At 46.5% G+C, this 23,041-nt stretch overlaps 1 protein-coding gene across 1 annotated transcript in view; it reads right to left on the reverse strand.

Moving 5' to 3' along the window:
- Nucleotides 1-23,041, reverse strand: part of LOC139233093 (ice nucleation protein InaA-like) — a 71,190-nt gene that overhangs the window by 43,272 nt on the left and 4,877 nt on the right. The gene's annotated exons all lie outside the window — the stretch shown is intronic.

Consider the following 23,041-nt stretch of genomic DNA (forward strand, 5'->3'; position numbering starts at 1 on the left):
TATTCTGCTTTTCTATTTTTCCTACCAAAATAACTTCACACTTCTCCATATTTTATTCCATCTGCCCTAATGTTTCCACAGGAGGGGCCCGTTACCATGGTAACACGCTGGCTTGGTTAGGCATCCGTAGCTGTGTCTCACCTGTTAAAAAGTTCACCAGCCGTCACTGGTGTCAGTGCAGTATTTTATGCATGTGTCTTCGACACATTTGCATACATAACATCAGTCCTTATATAGTAGTAATGAGGGAATGCGGCCTTGTAGGAGGTGCGATCTTTCAGATAAGATGTTAAACTGAGACACTCATCTGCCTGTTCTGATACATGTTAATGATCCTACAGCAGTATTCAAAGATGGATAGGAATTGTCTCAGTGTTCTGGCCAACATTTATCCCTTATTCAACACAGATTAACTGGTCATTTATCTCGTTACTATTTGTGGGACCTTGCTGTGCACAAATTGGTTACCGCGTTTGCCTACACAACACGGATCTACATTTCGATATAATTTCATTAGCTGTGAAGCACCTTTGGGACAACCAGAGCATGTGAAGGTTGCTCTTTAAATACAAGTTCTTCCTTATTCATTAAAATGCAGTGTGTAAAGTACTTTCAGACATTTTGATGTTAAAAACTGCTGTACAAACATAGAAACATAGAAATATAGAAAATAGATGCAGGAATAGGCCATTCGGCCCTTCGAGCCTGCACCACCATTCAATAAGATCATGGCTGATCATTCACCTCAGTACCCCTTTCCCGCTTTCTCTCCATACCCCTTGATCCCTTTAGCCGTAAGGGCCGTATCTAACTCCCTCTTGAATATATCCAATGAACTGGCATCAACGACTCTCTGTGGTAGGGAATTCCACAGGTTAACAATTCTTTGAGTGAAGAAGTTTCGCCTCATCTCAGTCCTAAATGGCTTACCCCTTATCCTGTGTCCCCTGGTTCTGGACTTCCCCAACATCGGGAACATTCTTCCCGCATCTAACCTGTCCAGTCCCGTCAGAATCTTATAAGTTCTATGAGATCCCCTCTCATCCTTCTAAACTCCAGCGTATAAAGGCCCAGTTGATCCATTCTGTCCTCATATGTCAGACCCGCCATCCCTGGAATCGGTCTGGTGAACCTTCGCTGCACTCCCTCAATAGCAAGAACGTCCTTCCTCAGATTAGCAGACCAAAACTGAACACAATATTCCAGGTGAGGCCTCACCAAGGACCTGTACAATTGTAGTAAGACCCCCCTGCTCCTATACTCAAATCCCCTAGCTATGAAGGCCAACATGCCATTTGCCTTCTTCACTGCCTGCTGTACCTGCATATCAACTTTCAACGACTGATGAACCATGACACCCAGGTCTCATTGCACCTCCCCTTTTCCTAATCTGCCACCATTCAGATAATATTCTGCCTTCCTGTTTTTGCCACCAAAGTGGATAACCTCACATTTATCCACATTATACTGCATCTGCCATGCATTTGCCCACTCACCTAACCTGTCCAAATCACCCTGCAGCCTCTTAGCATCCTCCTCACAGCTCACACCGCCACCCAGTTTAGTGTCATCTGCAAACTTGGAGATATTACACTCAATTCCTGCATCCAAATTCCTGCATACAAGTGTAAGTATTATTCACCAACTATTCATCATCATAGGCAGTCCCTCGGGATCGAGGAAGACTTACTTGCATTCTTAGCATGAGTTCTTAGGTGGCTGAACCTAATACGCGAATTACGGTCTCTGTCACAGGTGGGACAGACAGTTGTTGAGGGAAAGGGTGGGCAGGGAGCCGCACGCTCCCTGGTTTGCCGCACGCTCCTTCTGCTGCCTGCGCTTGATTTCTGCATCCTCTCGGCGATGACATTTGAGGATCTCAGCGCCGCCCCGAATGCACCTCCTCCACCCAGGGCGGTCCATGGCCAAGGACTCCCAGGTGTCAGTGGGGATGTCGCACTTTATCAGGGAGGCTTTGAGGGCGTCCTTGTAAGGTTTCCAGTGCCCGCCTTCGGCTCGTTTGCCATCGACAAGTTCTGAGTAGAGCGCTTGCTTTGGGAGTCTCGTGTCTGGCATGCGAACTAATACCTGCCCAGCGGAGCTGATCAAGTGTGGTCAATGCTGGGGATGTTAGCCTGGACGAGGACGCTAACGTTTGTGTGTCTGTCCTCCCAGGGGATTTGCAGGATCTTGCGGAGACATCGCTCGTGGTATTTCTCCAGTGACTTGAGGTGTCTACTGTACATGGTCCACGTCTCTGAGCCATACAGGAGGGCAGGTATTACTACGGCCCTGTAGACCATGAGCTTGGTGACAGTTTTGAAGGACTGATCTTCAAATACTCTTCCTCAGGCAGCCGAAGGCTGCACTGGCGCACTGGAGGCGGTGTTGGATCTCATCATCAATGCCTGCTCTTGTTGATAGGAGGCTCCCGAGATAAGGGAAGTGGTCCACGTTGTCCAGGGTCATGCCGTGGATCTTGATATTTGGGGGGGCAGTGCTGTGCGGCGAGGACAGGCTGGTGTAATGTTTAGCGTAAGGCCCATGCTTTCATACGCCTCGGTAAATATGTCAACTATGTCCTGGAGTTCAGCCTCTGTGTGTGCACAGATACAGGCATCGTCCGCGTACTGGAGCTCAATGACAGAGGTTGGGGTGGTCTTGAACCTGGCCTGGAGACAGCGAAGTTTGAACAGCTTCCCACTGGTTCTGTAGTTTATCTTCAAGCGCAGGGCATTTCTGAGCCTTAAACTCAGCCTAAGCGACCCAACTCGGGAGCACCAAAGCAGTATTACAGATGGCTAAAGGCTAAGTTCCAACAAAAAACCCAGGACCTAAAGAACAGGTGGTGGATGGAGAAAGCACAGGAGATACAGCAGCTGGCCGACAGCCATGATGTGCGAGGATTCTTCACCGCAGTCAAGGCCACATACGGACCAAACTCCCAAGGCCCCACCCCACTCCTGAACAAGAACAGGGAAACACTCATCAAGGACACCGAGGCAGTCAGGGCCCGCTGGAAGGAACATTTCGAAGATCTCCTCAACCGAGACTCTGCCTTTGACTCGAGTGTTCTCGACTCCATCCCACAGCATGCTACCCGCCACCACCTCAGTGAGACCCCAACACTGCATGAGGTAGAAAAGGCCATAAGACAGCTAAAAAACAACAAAGCTACGGGAGCGGATGGAATCCCTGCTGAGGCACTGAAGTATGGTGGAGAGGCAGTACTGGCGCGAATACACGACCTCATCTCTCTCATCTGGAGGAAGGAGAGCATGCCGGGAGATCTTAGAGATGCAGTGATCGTGACCATCTTTAAAAAAGGGGACAAGTCCGACTGCGGCAATTACAGAGGAATCTCCCTGTTATCAACCACTGGGAAAGTCATCGTTAGAATCCTCCTCAATCATCTTCTCCCCGTGGCTGAGGAGCTCCTCTCGGAGTCGCAGTGCAGATTTCGTCCCCTCCGGGGCACAAGGGACATGATCTTTGCAGCGCGACAGCTGCAGGAAAAATGCAGGGAACAGCGCCAGCCCTTATACATGGCCTTCTTTGACCTTACAAAGGCCTTTGACACTGTCAACTGCGAGGGTCGATGGAGCGTCCTCCTCTGTTTCGGATGCCCCCAAAAGTACGTCACCATACTCCGCCTGTTCCACGACGACATGCAAGCCCGATCCTTACCAACGGATCCATCACAGACCCAATTCATGTCCGGACCGGAGTCAAGCAGGGCTGCGTTATTGCCCCAACCCTCTTCTCAATCTTCCTCACTGCCATGCTCCATCTCACAGTTAATATTCACCAACTATTACTGACTGACTGAATGCCCTGTGTGTTACGTTTAGAATAACTCCACAAGACTGTATGTCTTAAGCTCAAACTGTTGTGACCTTCATCTCTTTACTGTAACTCCAGAGCGAGGACGCAGCGTGGTAGTCTGCCTTTTATACCTGCTTGCCCGGGGTGTGCAGGTGACCCTTGCATCTCCCACACATGTGCCCCCTGGTGGCAAGTCTTACACATTGTTAATGTTTACATACATAACACTGTACTTCGAGTTGATAGCAATATTTTCAGCTCACTTCTGTGCTGCTCTTTAAGTTGTGCACCTCCTTGCAGGTCCACAGACTTGTAGAGAGAGCATTGACCTACCCTGCTATTGTTACACTGTGTGTCTTTGCACGCTGGAGGCTTTTCCCAGCACATGCCTCCACCGTCCACCCCCACCTCCGCCAACAAAAGTGTACTTTTGCCACTTGATGACATTCTGACAAATTCCACGAATTCCCATCATTTTGTTCACAATGCCAACAAACATGCCTTTCTCCCTATTTTTGCGAAGACGGGAATGTCATCTCTCCTGGGCACCCTATTAGTACACCGACACAGCATACTACCTATCAGCTCGTGACCAAATTCCACCAAAAATAATCACATCAGTAATAAGCCTCCAGATTCGCACATACCTGAATTGCAATGTTATGAGAAATGTCCATTGTGCTAAATAGAAAGCAGAGCGATAACTGTCACCTCATATCTGGCAGGTAGCAAGAGGTCACATCAGAAATTCCAAAAGTCTCTGGGGTGGAATTAGCTGTATGATATTGGTAATGAACACACTAACATGCTCATTTGAAATTCCTTTGTCTGCTTTGCAAGAGACATATTAACCTGTTTATTTTAGCATCTTCATCAAAACAACAGACTGAGAAATTTCATACCGATAAGTTAATGGGTCTATTTGGTTCCTTCTCTTCAAGTATCATCATATGATACACGGTCCTTCGAACGAGGATGACTTGCTTCCACGAGAGTTCACAGATGTTTCAATGAAGGACCCGATGTTCCAGTCCTGAACTCCAGTTGAGGGAGTGGAAGATGCCTGTGCGTGAATTTTTTTTTTTAACGTGTGGTGACCATTGCACACCAGCCACCACACGGGCTTGACAGAACTAGGCCTTTATCCAGTGGCAAGGATTAACCAGGACAACTGGAGACCTGCTCTGCTGCAAGGACCTAGTGCGCACACATATCGCAGTGTGGGCTGGCCCGTGCTGCCCCTGGGCCCTCAGCTCTTCTGGGCCCCGTACCCTCATTTGCCACACCTCCACCACAATGTTTCAGGACCCGGCGCTCCAGCTCTATTTATAGCCCCGACCTACGGTGGTGTTCTCACACAGGTCGGGGCGGCCCATGGGGAAAGCCTTCTTCAAGCACCATCAGCATCAACACCTCCTTAAAAAAACACCCTTGACTCTTCTGTCCTTGCAAACTACCGTCCTAATGCCAAACTCCCCTTCCGTTCCAAAGTCCTTGAACGTGTTGTCGTCTCCCAATCTGTGCCCATCTCCCCTGCGGCTCCCTGCTTCAATCTCTTCAATCACATTTCTACCTCACACACAGCACCAAAATGTCCCTCAGCAAAGGCACGAACCACATTCTCAGTGTGATAGTTGGGCGCTGTCCCTTCTTGACCTCCTCAACCTTTCTTCAGCGTTCCACACGGTTGGCCACACCATCCTTCTCCAACACTTCTCCTCCATTGTGCAGCTCGGTGAGACTGCCCTTGCTAGGTTCCACGCTCACCTATCTGAGCATCTCTAGCAATGGCTTTTCTTCTCAGCCCGGCTCGGTCATCTCAGGAGTACACTAAAGATCCATCTTTATTCCCCGACACTTCCTCATCTACCTCCTGCTCCTTGGTGACATTATCCGCAGACATGGGGACACCCTTCACATGCACACTAGTGACCACATGCCCAGCTTTACTTCACCAGCAACTTTTTCAACCCCTCCACCAGCTCTGTGCTGTCAGACAACTAAACAACGAGGAGACCATGGTCTGGATTTTCGGCTGCCTAACGCCTGAGTGAACGGCCAGAGGGGATGTTAATGGGAGCGTAAGAGGTTACCAACTGGGAGTGCAGCGTTTAACCGTGAGGAGGATGCTAAGAGGCTGCAGGGTGATTTGGACAGGTTAGGTGAGTGGGCAAATGCATGGCAGATGCAGTATAATATGGATAAATGTGAGGTTATCCACTTTGGTGGCAAAAACAGGAAGGCAGAATATTATCTGAATGGTAACCGATTAGGAAAAGGGGAGGTGCAACGAGACCTGGGCGTCATGGTACATCAGTCATTGAAAGTTGGCATGCAGGTACAGCAGGCGGTGAAGAAGGCAAATGACATGTTGTGTGAGGATTTGAGTACAGGAGCTGGGAGGTCTTACTGCATTTGCACAGCGCATTAGTGAGGCCACACCTTGAATATTGTGTACAGTTTTGGTCTCTTAATCTGAGGAAGGACATTCTTGCTATTGAGGGAGTACAGCGAAGGTTCACCAGACTGATTCCCGGGATGGCGAGACTGACATATGAAGAAAGACTGGATCGACTAGGTTTATATTCACTGGACTTTAGAAGAATAAGAGGGGATCTCATAGAAACATATAAAATTCTGACAGGATTAGACAGGTTAGATGCAGGAAAGGTGTTCCCGATGTTGGGGAAGTCCAGAACCAGGGGTCACAGTCTAAGGGTAAGGGGTAAGCCATTTAGGACCGAGATGAGGAGAAACTTCTTCACTCAGAGAATTGTGAACCTGTGGAATTCTCTACCACAGAGAGTTGTTGAGGCCAGTTCATTAGATATATTTAAAAGGGAGTTAGATGTGGCCCATGCGGCTAAAGGGATCAAGGGGTATGGAGAGAAAGCAGGAATTGGGTACTGAAGTTGCAAAAATGATCAGCCATGATCTTATTGAATGATGGTGCAGGCTCGAAGGGCTGAATGGCATGCTCCTGCACCTATTTTCTATGCTTCTATATTTCTATGTTAACGGCCCGACCGAAAATTCATTAGAGACTCACAGGGGCGCAAACCAGTAGCGCCCGGCTGCTGATGATCAAAGCGATCCTGACGTATTCCTGGTGCAACGCCCATGTGTGGGCCGCGGTCGGTAAAGTAGGTGCGGCCGCCTCATTTAGTGGCCGCCAACAACAATGTCTGGCAAAACAGTGGGTACAGGCTGGCAGAGTTGTTAACTGGTGGCTACTTTAAGGGTCACAATCAGTGCAACGTTTACACACAGCACAGTGCGTGAGCCTCCGAGTTTGCAGCAGCAGACAGATATAAGAGTTCAGCTTGAGAAAAAGTCATTTTGAAAACTTTAATGGGTGCATTACTATGCTGCGCCTTTAAGACACGGCTTTTCCCGGGATCTGAATCGGAGTTCAGCGCATGCGCAATGATCGGGTATATTTAGCCCCGGCATTTTGGTTAGCGCCCTCCCCCCAGCTGTGGTGTGCAACGGCTGATTTAGTGCCCCTGTCAGCTCTTCGAACCATTCCAATGAATCTCTTGGCAGAGGGCGCAAACTTTTTCAAGGTGCTAAAATGACCACTCCGCCGGGGTTACGGCCCCAAATGAGGTGCGACAGAATTTCTCCCCTATGTGTTCCAATTTCCAGCAGCAACCTCTCTCCTTTCAATAAGCCCCAAAAATAGAAGCAACAAAGCAACAAAGTCTGCACATCCAGTCACAAGGGACATCTCCTGTAGGCTGATAAGGGATCACCACCGAAGATGGCTGTAGAGGAGCCCATGGGCCCATCCACCCTACCTTACATAACAACATAAGAAATAGGAGCAGGAGTAGGCCATAAGGCCCCTCGATCTGCTGCGCTATTCACTCAGCTCCACTTCCCCGTCCGCTCCCCATAACCCCGCATCCCCTTATCGTTTAAGAAACTGTCTATTTCTGTCTTAAATGTATTTAATGTCCCAGTTTCCACAGCTCTCTGAGCCAGCGACTTCCACAGATTCACAACCCTCTGAGTGAAGAAATTTCTCTGAATCCCAGTTCTAAATGGGTGGCCCCTTATCCTAAGATCATGCCCTCAAGTTCTAGTCTCCTCCACTAGTGGAAACATCCTCTCTGCATCCACTTTGTCTAGCCCCCTCATAGCCTTATACGTTTTGATGAGATCATCTCTCATTCTTCTGAATTGCAATGAGTAGAGGCACAACCTACTCAACCTTTCCTCATAAGTCAACCCACTCATCCCCGGAATCAACCTAGTGAACCTTCTCTGAACTGCCTCCACAGCAAGTATACCCTTTCGTAAATATGGAAACCAAAACTGCACGCAGTATTCCAGGTGTGGCCAATCTGTGAATCTGTGAAATGGGAAATATGGAAATGGCTGAGACCTGAAACAATTATTTTGCTTCGGTCTTCACAGTGGAAGACACAAAAACCATGCCAAAAATTGCTGGTCACAGGAATGTGGGAAGGGAGGACCTTGAGACAATCACTGTCACTAGGGGTTAGTGCTGGACAGGCTAATGGGACTCAAGGTAGACAAGTCCCCTGGTCCTGATGAAATGCATCCCAGGGTATTAAAAGAGATGGCGGAAGTTATAGCAGATGCATTCGTTATAATCTACCAAAATTCTCTGGACTCTGGGGAGGTACCAGCGGATTGGAAAGCAGCTAATGTAACGCCTCTGTTTAAAAAAGAGGTCAGACAAAAGGTAGGTAACTATAGGCCGGTCAGTTTAACATCTGTAGTGGGGAAAATGCTTGAAACTATCATTAAGGAAGAAATAGCGGGACATCTAGATAGGAATAGTGCAATCAAGCAGACGCAGCATGGATTCATGAAGGGGAAATCATGTTTCACTAATTTACTGGAATTCTTTGAGGATATAATGAGCATGGTGGATAGAGGTGTACCGATGGATGTGGTGTATTTAGATTTCCAAAAGGCATTCGATAAGGTGCCACACAAAAGGTTACTACAGAAGATAAAGGTACGCGGAGTCAGAGGAAATATATTAGCATGGATAGAGAATTGGCTGGCTAACAGAAAGCAGAGAGTCGGGATAAATGGGTCCTTTTCTGGTTGGAAATCGGTGGTTAGTGGTGTGCCACAGGGATCGGTGCTGGGACCACAAATGTTTACAATATACATAGATGACCTGGAAGAGGGGACAGAGTGTAGTGTAACAAAATTTGCAGATGACACAAAGATTAGTGGGAAAGCAGGTTGTGTCGAGGACACAGAGAGGCTGCAAAGAGATTTAGATAGGTTAAGCGAATGGGCTAAGGTTTGGCAGATGGAATACAATGTCGGAAAGTGTGAGGTCATCCACCTTGGGAAAAAAAACAGTAAAAGGGAATATTATTTGAATGGGGAGAAATTACAACATGTTGCGGTGCAGAGGGACCTGGGGGTCCTTGTGCATGAATCCCAAAAAGTTAGTTTGCAGGTGCCACAGGTAATCAGGAAGGTGAATGGAATGTTGGCCTTCATTACGAGAGGGATGGAGTACAAAAGCAGGGAGGTCCTGCTGCAACTGTATAGGGTATTGGTGAGGCTGCACCTGGAGGACTGCGTGCAGTTTTGGTCACCTTACTTAAGGAAGGATATACTAGCTTTGGAGGGGGTACAGAGCTGATTCCGGAGATGAGGGGGTTACCTTATGATGATAGATTGAGTAGACTGGATCTTTACTCGTCGGAGTTCAGAAGGATGAGGGGTGATCTTATAGTAACATTTAAAATAATGAAAGGGATAGACAAGATAGAGGCAGAGAGGTTGTTTCCACTGGTCGGGGAGACTAGAACTAGGGGGCACAGCCTCAAAATACGGGAGAGCCAATTTAAAACCGAGTTGAGAAGGAATTTCTTCTCCCAGAGGGTTGTGAATCTGTGGAATTCTCTGCCCAAGGAAGCAGTTGAGGCTAGCTCATTGAATGTATTCAAATCACAGATAGATAGATTTTTAACCAATAAGGGAATTAAGGGTTATGGGGAGCGGGCGCGTAAGTGGAGCTGAGTCCACGGCCAGATCAGCCATGATCTTGTTGAATGGCGGAGCAGGCTCGAGGGGCTAGATGGCCTACTCCTGTTCCTAATTCTTATGTTCTTATGTTCTTATGTTCAATACCCTGTACAGCTGTAACAAGACTTCCCTGCTTTTATACTCCATCCCCTTTGCAATAAAGGCCAAGATTCTTCTTGGCTGCAGATTGTTAAGCAGTTCCCTCACGGAGATTAAAAAAAATATTTAAAAAAAACTTTTAATGCTCGATTGAAGAACGGCTCAGAGCCTCAAAGTCTGATTTGAGAAGTCGAGTATTACGAGGATACTGTGGGGACCTGCTTGAAAGCAGAAGGGCAGTGAAGTGGCAGGTGCAACACCTCCCTGACTTATTGGATTGGCTTTGACAGAGCCGTGGAGGCTTCTGTGGTCAAGACCTTTGGCTACAAGAGAAAACCTAGCAGTAGGAGGCAGCATGAGGAACCCACGAGGGAAATAAATTAGAAAATCAAGTAAACAGACAAAATGAACTAATATGCTGTCAAATAGATTTTGTTTGAACAATATTAGGTCCCGTTATTAAATCCATGCAAGAATGTGCCGGTGATCTCTGGCCAGGGTGGGACCAGTGTTGATTGGAGTAGGTTCGGTTTGTCTTTGCACAAGCGTCTCTGGCTTACAGTGTGTCTATACATTACTGAGTGACCTTTCGCACCACGCTTGAGCTACTGTATGGTAAAAAGGCCTTGGGGAACCCAAGAGCCAAATGAGATTTCAGCGTTAACATGTGGCGCGACCTTTACTTTTAACCATATCTGGTAGGATTCAGTAAACTTGTTTCAAGAAATAAAAGTAAAAGTCAAGGCATTTGTTCAAAAGATTAATTAAATATTTGTCCGTCGATGCCCTTCTGGAACTTTCCTCCATGGTACAAAATAAACACTTTAAAGCTAAAATTGATATCTGGAAAAGTCATGTCAGGAGCGCTGTTTTCTCCTTCGATGAAATGAGTTTGAGATAGTTTGGAGTGATATACTGCTGTGTGTACACTACTGTGCTTTCTTTCCCTTTTCTAATATGGGAGCCATTTATTTCGCTTTCAAGCACCATAAGGCGATGACATAAACTGTAACATAGCATTCTCAGACGTCTACTCCTCCAATCCTGTTAAAGGGCATCTGAACAGCAATAATGAAAATCGCTATTTTGGACACCATCTCATACCCGCGCAACAAAAGGTCAATTCAAAAGGTAGACCCAAGGTTCAAAATAACTGTTAAAACGGATTTTGTTTTTCAGGTATGCGGGTGGCACTGTGGGCCCCACCCAAGACCTCTGTGCTTTAAGAACATAAGAATTAGGAGCAGGAATAGGTCATACGGCCCCTTGAGCCTGCTCCACCATTCAATAAGATCATGGCTGATCTTCGACCTCAACTCCACTTTCCCGCCGGATCCCCATATCCCTAGATTCCCCTAGAGTCCAAAAATCTATCGCTCTCAGTCTTGAATATACTCAATGACTTAGCATGCACAGCCCTTTGGTGGAGAATTCCAAAGATTCACAACCCTCGGAGTGAAGAAATTCATCCTCATCCCTTTCATTGTTCTCCTTCAGGGCCTGTGTTCTAATCCAGCCCAGTTACTCCTATCGTTGACATTGCTTGTGTTACAGTGCTGAAAATGTGCATTCCAGTACTAGCCGTGCCTCTAACCAAGCTTTCCAGTACAGCTACAACACTAGCATCTGCCCGACAAAGTGGAAAATAGTCCAGGTATGTCGTGTCCACAAAAAGCAGGACAAATCCAATCCAGCCAATTACCGCCCCATCAGTCATCAGCATAGTGATGGAAGGGGTCGTTGACAGTGCTATCAAACAGTACTTACTCATCAATAACTTGCTCACCAATGCTCAGTTTGGGTTCTGTCAGGACCATTCTGCTCCAGACTGCATTAGAGCCTTGGTCCAAACTTAGACAAGGTGAGAGTGACTGCCCTTGACATCAAGGCAGCATTTGACCGAGTGTGGCATCAATGAGCCCATGTAAATTGAAGTTAGTGGGAATCAGGGGGAAAACTCTCCACTGGCTGGAGTCATACCTGCCACAAAGGAAGATGGTTGTTGGAAGCCAATCATCTCAGCCCCAGGCCATCACTGCAGGAGTTCCTCAGGGCATTGTCCTAGGCCCAACCATTTTCAGCTACTTCATTAATGATCTTCCCTCCATCATAAGGTCAGAATTGGGACTGTTCGCTGATGATTGCGCAGTGTTCAGTTCCATTCATAATGACTCAGAAAATGAAGTAGTCCGTACCCGCAGACAGCAAGACCTGGACAACATTCAGACTTGGGCTGATAACTGGCAAGTAACATTCGCGCCACACAAGTGCCAGGCAATGACTGTCTTCAACAAGAGAGTATAATCACTTGACTTTCAGCAGCATTACCATCGCCGAATACCTCACCATCAACATCCTGGGGGTCACCATTGACCAGAAACTTAACTGGACCAGCCACATAAATACTGTGGCAACAAGAGCGGGTCAGAGGCTGGGTATTCTGCGGTGAGTGTCTCATCTCCTGACTCCCCAAATCCTTTCCACCATTTACAAGGCACAAGTCAGGAGTGTGATGGAATACTCTTCACTTGCCTGGATGAGTGCAGCTCCAACAACACTCATGAAGTTCCACACCATCAAGAACAAAGCAGCCCACTTGATTGACACCCCAGCACCACCTTAGGCATTAATTCCCTCCACCACCGGCGCAACATGGCTGCACTGTGTACCATCTACAAGATGCACTGCAGCAACTCGCCACAGCTTATTCGTTAGCACCTCCCAAACTCATGACCTCTACCATCGAGAAGGACAAGGGCAGCAGGCACATGGGAACACCACCACCTCCAAGTTCCCCTCCAAGTCACATACCATCATAGTTTGGAAATATATCACTGTTCCTTCATCGTCACTGGGTCAAGGTCCTATGTACAATTTTGGTCTGCTAATCTGAGGAAGGACATTCTTGCTTTTGAGGGAGTGGAGCGAAGGTTCACCAGACTGATTCCCGGGATGACAGGACTGACATATGAAGAAAGACTGGATCGACTAGGCTTATATTCACTGGAGTTTAGAAGAATGAGAGGGGATCTCATAGAAACGTATAAAATTCTGATGGGATTGGACAGGTTAGATGTAGGAAGAATGTTCCCGATGTTGGGGAAGTCCAGAATCAGGGGTCACAGTCGAAGGATAAGGGGTAAGCCATTTAGGATCGAGATGAGGAGAAACTTCTTCATTCAGAGAATTGTGAGAATGTGGAATTCTCGACCACAGAAAGTTATTGAGGCCAGTTCGTTAGATATATTCAAAATAGAGTTAGATGTGGCCCTTATGGCTCAAGGGATCAAGGGGTATGGAGAGAAAGCAGGAATGGGGTACTGAAGTGAATGATCAGCCATGATCATATTGAATGGTGTGCAGGCTCGAAGGGCCGAATGTCCTACTCCTGCACCTATTTTCTATGTTTCTATATTTTTAAAACCTCCTCCCTAACAGCACTGTGGGAGAACCTTCACTTCACGGACTGCAGCGGTTCAACAAAGCGGCTCACCAACATCTTCTCAGGGCAATTAGGGATGGACAATAAACGCTGGCCTTGCCAGCAACACCCACGTCCCACGAATTAATTTTTAAAAAGTTGACAGTGGGTTTGTTACTCCAATAGTTGACAACATGTGCAGGATACTGATGCTTGCTGTGCTTTTGAACAGCAGTACCTATTTGCGGGTCTTGCTAATGGAAGTGGAGTAACCAGAAAGCAAATGTCTCTTTCCATTGGTCCTCTAGCAGGGGGGCGGGGCTTGCCCTTCATGGGCCAGACAACCGAAGCGTTGCTTGAGCATGCAAATTGTCTGCTCTTTTACGTTTCAGGTGACGGTCTTGGCTCTCATTGTAGGCCAGCTGCACAGTGGTGTGTGGCTTCCTGACAGGATTCATGAAGCAAGTCTGAAGGGAATAGCCCTTGCTGCCCAGCAGCCAGCTTGTAACCCCAAGGCCTAGTTGGAGCAAAAGATGAATGAGTTTTTGACTGCTTCCAGGAAACTAGGCGTCGAGCTGCACGATGCGCTGCCTGTGGTCAGAAATCAGCTGGTCCTTGAGGGAGTGCATTCCCTTTCGACTGATAGAGGCTGGGCTGATGCCGGGCAGAGACAACAACAACAACTTGTATTTATATAGTGCCTTTAACGTAGTGCAAGGTCCCAAGGTGCTTCACAGAAGTATTATGAGTTAAAAGTTTTGCACCAAGCCACATAAATAGAAATTAGGGCTGGTGACCAAAAGCTTGGTCAAAGATGTATGTGTTAAGGAGCGTCTTGAAGGAGGAAAGAGAGGCCGAAAGGCGGTGAGGTTTAGGCAGGGAGTTCCAGAGCATGGGGCCCAGGCAACAGAAGGCACAGCCACCAATGGTTGAGCGATTATAATCAGGGATGTTCAAGAGGGCAGAATTAGAGGAGCGCAGACATCTCGGGGGGTTGTGGGCCTGGAGGAGATTACAGAGATAGGGAGGGACGAGGCCATGGAGGGATTTGAAAACAAGGATGAGAATTTTGAAATCGAGGTATTGCTGAAATGGAAGCCAATATAGTTGAGCGAGCACAGGAGTGATGGGTGAGTTAGGACACGGGCAGCCAAGTTTTGGATCACCTCTTGTTTACACAGAATGTGGGAGGCCAGCCAGGAGTGCGTTGGAATAGTCAAGTCTCGAGGTAACAGAGGCAATGTGGGTGCAGTCCATGGCACCCTGGACCTTGGGGAAGATTTCAATACGGGCAAACCTAAGTCTTCTCTCATCCTGCTTTGCTTTGTCCATGGGGAAAGTAATGCAAGTGTCACCTCTCGTGTCAGCCTTAGTGACCTCCCTGATACAGCGGTGGACTGCAAATTGTGATGCGTCACTGATGCCACCTGCTGCAGCCTGGATGGAGCATGAAAGTAAACTGGGCCATGATCACCTTGGCAGCCACAGGCTGTACTATCCACGCCCTGGTGCAAGGCTCGTGTTGTTGCTGCAGCCGGTGGCATAGCTCGGTGAGAGCTTCCCTTGGGACACAAAGGCCCCTCAGACACGGCCCCTCGGTGAAGTTCAGGTAGACAAAGTGAAGACCCGCTGTGGGTGTGGCCTCCTGCGCTGTGTTCTCCTCATCTCCCTTGTCCCAGCTGCTCCTGTTCTTTTCTGGGTGCCTTGCTGCCCATCCAGTATCAAAGGCAGCCATAATAGACCACTCATAACTGCAGTCATCATCATCATAGGCGGTCCCTCGAACGAGGGTGACTTGCTTCCACAAGAGTTCACAGATGTTTCAATGAAGGACCCGATGTTCCAGTCCTGAACTCCAACTGAAGAGTGGAAGATGCCTGTGTGTGGATTTTTTCATATGTGGTGACCGTTGCACATCAGCCACCACATGGGCTTGACCGAGCTCGGCCTTTATCCAGTGGCAAGGGTAAACCAGGACGACTGGAGACCAGCTCTGCTGCACGGATCTAATGCGCACACATATCGCAGTGTGGGCTGGCCCGTGCCGCCCCTGGGCCCTCGGCTCTTCTGGGCCCCATTCCCTCATTCGCTGCACCTTTGCCCACGATGTTTCAAGACCCGACGCTCCAGCTCTATTTATAGCCCTGACCCGCGGTGGTGTTCTCACACAGGTCGGGGCGGCCCACGATATTCCAAGAAGACCATTGCAATGCTGGAAGACCAACGTTTAGAGACGTCTCTGAGGGCCATTGCAATGCTGGAAGACCAACGTTTAGAGACGTCTCTGAGGGCCATTGCAATGCTGGAGGACCAACGTTTAGAGACGTCTCTGAGGGCCATTGCAATGCTGGAGGACCTGAGTTTGCTCCAAGCCTGTGTCGGTGTGTCAGTGAAGCAATTCTGGCAGCGTTCATACCGGCAGGGAAGAGGAGGAGCTGATGAAACCGTCGCAGTAACTGCAGTACAACCATGGTGAAGGTAGACAAAAACAGTCCGCAACAGGAAAATCTTCTTAGGGGGCAGTAAACAAGCCAAAAAACACCCAGAAGTTAACCAGCCTCAAAGACAAACCAGCACCTAACCTGCATGCAGTAGATGAGCCTTTTAAATCGAGTTGCTGAAGGGTCCTTCCTGCACGTTAGCCCCAAGAATAACTGGGCCAGTTTGTTGGGTGGCAAATCTAGTATCACAAAAGTGTCCTACAACAGGCGCAGGACCCTTATTTAAATATTTTAATCAGCCATTTTAATAGTTATGGTGCGCGCCCTAGATTTCTATGGAGCAGCCCGATTCCAATGTGGCGAGCGGCGGATTTCCGCGACTTATGAGTGCTGCTCCCCTCCCGCCATATTGTTTGCTTCCCACATTCTATCCTACGTAAACTAGTGGTGATCCAAAACTCGGCTGCCCGTGTCCTAACTCGCTTCAAGTCCCGCTCACCCATCACCTCTGTGCTCGCTGACCTATATTGGCTTCCAGTTAAGCAACGCCTCGATTTCAAAATTCTCTTCCTTGTTTTCAAATCCCTCCATGGCCTCACTCCTCCCTATCGCTGTAATCATCTCCAGCCCCAATAACCCCCCACACCCACCAAGATATCTGTGCTCCTCAAATTCTGCCTGTTTGAGCATCTCTGATTATAATCGCTCAACCATTGGTGGCCGTGCCTTTTGTTGCCTAGGCCTCAAGCTCTGGAACGCCCTACCTAAACCTCTCCACCTCTCTAGCTCTCTTTCCTCCTTCAAGACACTCCTTAAAACCTACCTCTTTGACCGAGCTTTTGTTCACCGGCCCTAATTTCTACTTTTGCAGCTCGGTGTCAAATTTTTTATCTCATAATATTCCTGTGAAGCACCTTGGGACGTTTCACTACGTTAAAGGTGCTATATAAATACAAGTTGTTGTTGTTGTTTCTAAGGTGTCTGTTTTGGGCCTGAAAAACAGGCGCGCACCATCAAATTTCTCGGCCCACGAGTCTCCACGTAAGCACACCTTTACAGAAACCCAACAGCAAAGAGTGACTTAAAGCAATAATTCCCAAAGGAATTGGTTCAGGTTTTATTTGAGTTCTTTAAAATGACTTTGTTACACCCAGACTGGACTTGCGCAGGATGATTCAGGATAATTCATTTTGTTGATTTACATTATGAGGGCTTGACTCTCACAGGCTTACAAGGCCTCACGACAGGGGGTATCCCTCTAATTAATCTATATTCTTAAAGTTAATATGTTCAACTTGACCACAAAGTGTCAGTCAGCACAAATAAAAAATAATTTTCTGTTCTTTCATCATTGCTGTACATTAAGATTTTATTGCCACTTAGCCATGGCACAAGTTCAGTCATTCTACTGTACAGTATGGTAAACCAGCAGATCACAGATAGCATCAATTATTCGAGCAGAACAGGTCAATGAAAGGGCTGAAATAGCAACATATTTTCAAGGTTATCAATGACAGGGAATTAATCACCTGGCCACCAAATTTACAAGTATAATCACTGCTTTTGGAAGGGTGTTGACACAGCAAGAGTATACGTCCAAATGAGAGAACTTGTTCTTTATTTGTTTTAAGAATGCGGGTAAATGATTCACAGCCTATTTTCACTTTGGGTTTTGTCAGGAAAGTAACTTTCACAGTAGAATGCCGTTACAATATTTCGAGTGCTTTACGGTGATGCACAGTCAGTATTGCGGTCATTCTGTATAGAAGATTGAGGGGTGATCTGATTGAGCTGTTTAAGGAATTCGATGGGGTAGTTACAGAGAAACTATTTCCTCTGGTGGGGGGGGGGGAGGGAATCATGAACAAGGCTCTGTAATCTTAAAATTAGAGCCAAGCTGTTTCGAAGAGAAATCGGTTCCACATAACATAACAACATAAGAAATAGGAACAGGAGTAGGCCATAAAGCCCCTCGAGCCTAATCCGCCATTCAATAAGATCATGGCTGATCTGATCATGGACTCAGCTCCACTTCCCTGCCCACTCCCCATAACCCCTTATCCCCTTATCGTTTAAGAAATTGTCTTATTTCTGTCTTAAATTTATTTAATGTCCCAAATTCCACAACTCTCTGAGGCAGCGAATTCCACAAATTCACAACCCTCAGAGAAGAAATTTCTCCTCATCTCTGTTTTAAATGGGCGGCACTTTATTCTACGATCATGCCCTCTAGTTCTAGTCTCCCCCATCAGTGGAAATATCCTCTCTGCATCCACCTTGTCAAGCTCCCTCATAATCTTATACATTTATATAAGATCACCTCTCATTCATAAGAACATACAAGAATTAGGAACAGGAGTAGGCCATCTAGCTCCTCGAGCCTGCTCCGCCATTCAATAAGATCATGGCTGATCTGGACGTGGACTCAGCTCCACTTACCCGCCCGCTCCCCGTAACCCTTAATTCCCTTATTGGTTAAAAATCTATCTATCTGTGACTTGAATACATTCAATGAGCTAGCCTCAACTGCTTCCTTGGGCAGAGAATTCCACAGATTCACAACCCTCTGGGAGAAGAAATTCCTTCTCAACTCGGTTTTAAATTGGCTCCCCCGTATTTTGAGGCTGTGCCCCCTAGTTTTGGTCTCCCCTACCAGTGGAAACAACCTCTCTGCCTCTATCTTGTCTATCCCTTTCATGATTTTAAATGTTTCTATAAGATCACCCCTCATCTTTCTGAACTCCAACGAGTAAAGACCCAGTCTACTCAATCTATCATCATAAGGTAACCCCCTCATCTCCGGAATCAGCCAAGTGAATCGTCTCTGTACCCCCTCCAAAGCCAGTATATCCTTTCTTAAGTAAGGTGACCAAAACTGCACGCAGTCCTCCAGGTGCGGCCTTACCAATACCCTATACAGTTGCAGCAGGACCTCCCTGCTTTTGTACTCCATCCCTCTCGCAATGAAGGCCAACATTCCATTCGCCTTCCTGATTACCTGCTGCACCTGCAAACTAACTTTTTGGGATTCATGCACAAGGACCCCCAGGTCCCTCTGCACCTCAGCATGTTGTAATTTCTCCCCATTCAAATAATATTCCCTTTTACTGTTTTTTTTCCCAAGGTGGATGACCTCACACTTTCCGACATTGTATTCCATCTGCCAAACCTTAGCCCATTCGCTTAACCTATCCAAATCTCTTTGCAGCCTCTCTGTGTCCTCTACACAACCCGCTTTCCCACTAATCTTTGTGTCATCTGCAAATTTTGTTACACTACACTCTGTCCCCTCTGCCAGGTCATCTATGTATATTGTAAACAGTTGTGGTCCCAGCACCAATCCCTGTGGCACACCACTAACCACCGATTTCCAACCCGAAAAGGACCCATTTATCCCGACTCTCTGCTTTCTGTTCGCCAGCCAATTCTCTATCCATGCTGATACATTTCCTCTGACTCCGCGTACCTCTATCTTCTGCAGTAACCTTTTGTGTGGCACCTTATCGAATGCCTTTTGGAAATCTAAATACACCACATCCATTGGTACACTTCTATCCACCATGCTCATTATATCCTCAAAGAATTCCAGTAAATTAGTGAAACATGATTTCCCCTTCATGAATCCATGCTGCGTCTGCTTGATTGCACTATTCCTATCTAGATGTCCCGCTATTTCTTCCTTAATGATAGTTTCAAGCATTTTCCCCACTACAGATGTTAAACTGACCGGCCTATAGTTACCTGCCTTTTGTCTGCCCCCTTTTTTAAACAGAGGCGTTACATTAGCTGCTTTCCAATCCGCTGGTACCTCCCCAGAGTCCAGAGAATTATGGTAGATTATAACGAATGCATCTGCTATAACTTCCGCCATCTCTTTTAATACCCTGGGATGCATTTCATCAGGACCAGGGGACTTGTCTACCTTGAGTCCCATTAGCCTGTCCAGCACTACCCCCCTAGTGATAGTGATTGTCTCAAGGTCCTCCCTTCCTACATTCCTGTGACCAGCAATTTTTGGCATGGTTTATGTGTCTTCCACTGTGAAGACCAAAGCAAAATAATTGTTTCAGGTCTCAGCCATTTCCACATTTCCCATTATTAAATCCCCCTTCTCATCTTCTAAGGGACCAACATTTACTTTAGTCACTCTTTTCCATTTTATATATCTGTAAAAGCTTTTACTATCTGTTTTTATGTTTTGCGCAAGTTTACCTTCGTTATCTATCTTTCCTTTCTTTATTGCTTTTTTAGTCATTCTTTGCTGGTGTTTAACATTTTCCCAATCTTCTAGTTTCCCACTAACCTTGGCCACCTTATACGCATTGGTCTTTGATTTGATACTCTCCTTTATTTCCTTGGTTATCCACGGCTGGTTATCCCTTCTCTTACCACCCTTCTTTTTCACTGGAATATATTTTTGTTGAGCACTATGAAAGAGCTCCTTAAAAGTCCTCCACTGTTCCTCAATTGTGCCACCGTTTAGTCTGTGTTTCCAGTCTACTTTAGCCAACTCTGCCCTCATCCCACTGTAGTCCCCTTTGTTTAAGCACAGTACGCTCAGTTCCTACACAACTTCCTCACCCTCAATCTGTATTACAAATTCAACCATACTGTGATCACTCATTCGAGAGGATCTTTTACTAGGAGATTGTTTATTTTTCCTGTCTCATTACACAGGACCAGATCTAAGATAGCTTGCTCCCTTGTAGGTTCTGTAACATACTGTTCTAAGAAACAATCCCGTATGCATTCTATGAATTCCTCCTCCAGGCTACACCGTGCAATTTGAGTTGACCAATCGATATGTCGGTTAAAATCCCCCATGACTACTGCCGTTCCTTTTTCACATGCCTCTATTATTCCCTTGATTATTGCCCACCCCACCGTGAAGTTATTATTTGGGGGCCTATAAACTACGCCCACCAGTGACTTTTTCCCCTTACTATCTCTAATCTCCATCCACAATGATTCAACATTTTGTTCATTGGAGCCAATATCGTCTCTCACAACTGCCCTGATATCATCCTTTATTAACAGAGCTATCCCACCTCCTTTCCCTTCTTGTCTATCTTTCCGAATCGTCAGATACCCTTGTATGTTTAATTCCCAGTGTTGGCTACCCTGCAACCATGTTTCTGTAATGGCCACCAAATCATACCCATTTTTAATGATTTGTGCCGTCTTTTACTTTATTTCGAATGCTGCGTGCGTTTAGGTAGAGTGTTTTAATCCTAGTTTTTAAACCATGATTTTTAGTTTTGACCTCTCCTGCAGCCCCTTTATATTCAGTGGCCCTTTTTGTTTTTTGCCTTGGGTTTCTCTGCCCTCCATTTTTACTCATCTCCTTTCTGTCTTTTGCTTTTGTCTCCTTTTTGTTTCCCTCTGTCTCCCTGCATTGGTTCCCATCCCCCTTCTTCTGAATTACAATGAGTAGAGGCCCAACCTACTCAACCTTTCTTCATAAGTCAACCCACTCATCCCCAGAATCAACCTAGTGAACCTTCTCTGAACTGCCTCCAAAGCAAGTAATTCCTTTCGTAAATATGGAAACCAAACTGCACGCAGCATTCCAGGTGTGGCCTCACCAATATCTTATACAGCTGTAGCAAGACTTCCTTGCTTTTACGGCTAGTAGAAATGTGGAACTCTTTCTCCAAAAGGCTGTGGATGCTGGGACATTTGGAACTATCAAAACTGAGATTGATAGGTTTGTGTTAGGTCAGGGTATCAAGGGTTATGGAGCAAAGGTGCATAAATGGAGTTGAGGTAGAGATCAGCCATGATCTAATTGAATGATGGAGCAGGCTTGTCAGAGTTAAATGGCCTCCGCCTGTTCCTATATTTGGGGCCTGTGTGCCCTGACAGCCCTCCAGTATGTCTCACTGTCATTCAGATGTGAGCCTTGATGCTGAATCTCAACAGGCTATTTGACCACACCTACGCCTCATCCTATCCTCAGCTGGCAATCGTGTGCGCACAGTCTAAATTGCTGGACCGTGATTAGAGTTCATTTCCTAACGCAGATGCACTGAAGGCAACTATAGCACTCCTATTGCTGCATTATCTGTCCAATGATGTTTAGGAAGGATTTCTGATCTATTTAACACTTGGGGGAACATTGTGGTCGGTGGCTTCCCTCGGACGAATGCCTCCGACCCGAAATTGTTTTACAAAAATACCTGGTGGTCACGGAGGAACCTCCGATCCCAGTCGGAGGCCTACATTTGATGTGCAGCACACAGGAAGATGACTTCTCTGTACATACAGAAATGCTGGAGTCACATGGGCCTAGACTACCAGTCACGATGCAGTATTCTCATTGATAAAAATGGGATCGCCGTTTGTGCGAGTTCCCATAACTGTCAATGAGATAACCCTCCTAAAACAAGAAACACAGCGTAATAAATTTTAAAAACACCTCATATATTTAAAATTAATTGAAATTAAATGTAATTAAATGTTTTAGAAAAAAATATTTTTGGGAATTTTTTTGATATGTTTTAATAGGGTTAAAAATAAACTTACCTTAATGAACGGGGTTTCTAAAATAAAAATAAATGATTACATTTAATTTTTATATGTTTTAAAACTCACACACTGGCAAAAGTTAGCTTTGCACCTGCTTTTACCGGGCCTAAAAGTTTGAAGGACATTGGTTGGGCATGAGTTGGGCAAATAGTCCAATCTCTCCCACGCGAATATCCTCCTCCTGGGGATACGGAGAATCTGTCAAGAGAAATCTTGATTGATCGGAAAAGCCGGTTTTCAACACATGCGCATTGCTTCCTGAAAACTGGCTTTTGTGAGCCTCGCTGGGTCCGACTGCACTTATTACAGACCCAGCGAGGCCAGAATTTTCGGTCCATTAATTACGTTTCTAATTTTATTAAACCGTATTATTTTGTACTTGCCTGTTCACATATTGATAAATGCGTAATAGAACGCAAGTTATATTTCCAAAGTGCTACCAAACTGCGATGACGTCACATTTGGTAGAGGACAGATAATTGCAGTGTTGGCTCATAATACGTTTGTTCTATTGAAATCGGGGGGGTCCTGATAACACTGACAGCAGAGTGACAAGAGACAAGAGAACTCTGTCCCAATCAATTTGGGGCTGATTTTGATGAACATACCACCCACTGCCACCGACATGCCTCTGCTCGAACCGCCCAGTGTCACTTTCGACGTGGCCTGGAGCGTGCGGCAGGGGAGAGCCACCAGAAAA

This window comes from Pristiophorus japonicus, chromosome 20 (assembly GCF_044704955.1).
Source record: "Pristiophorus japonicus isolate sPriJap1 chromosome 20, sPriJap1.hap1, whole genome shotgun sequence".
NCBI classification, from domain to species: domain Eukaryota; kingdom Metazoa; phylum Chordata; class Chondrichthyes; family Pristiophoridae; genus Pristiophorus; species Pristiophorus japonicus.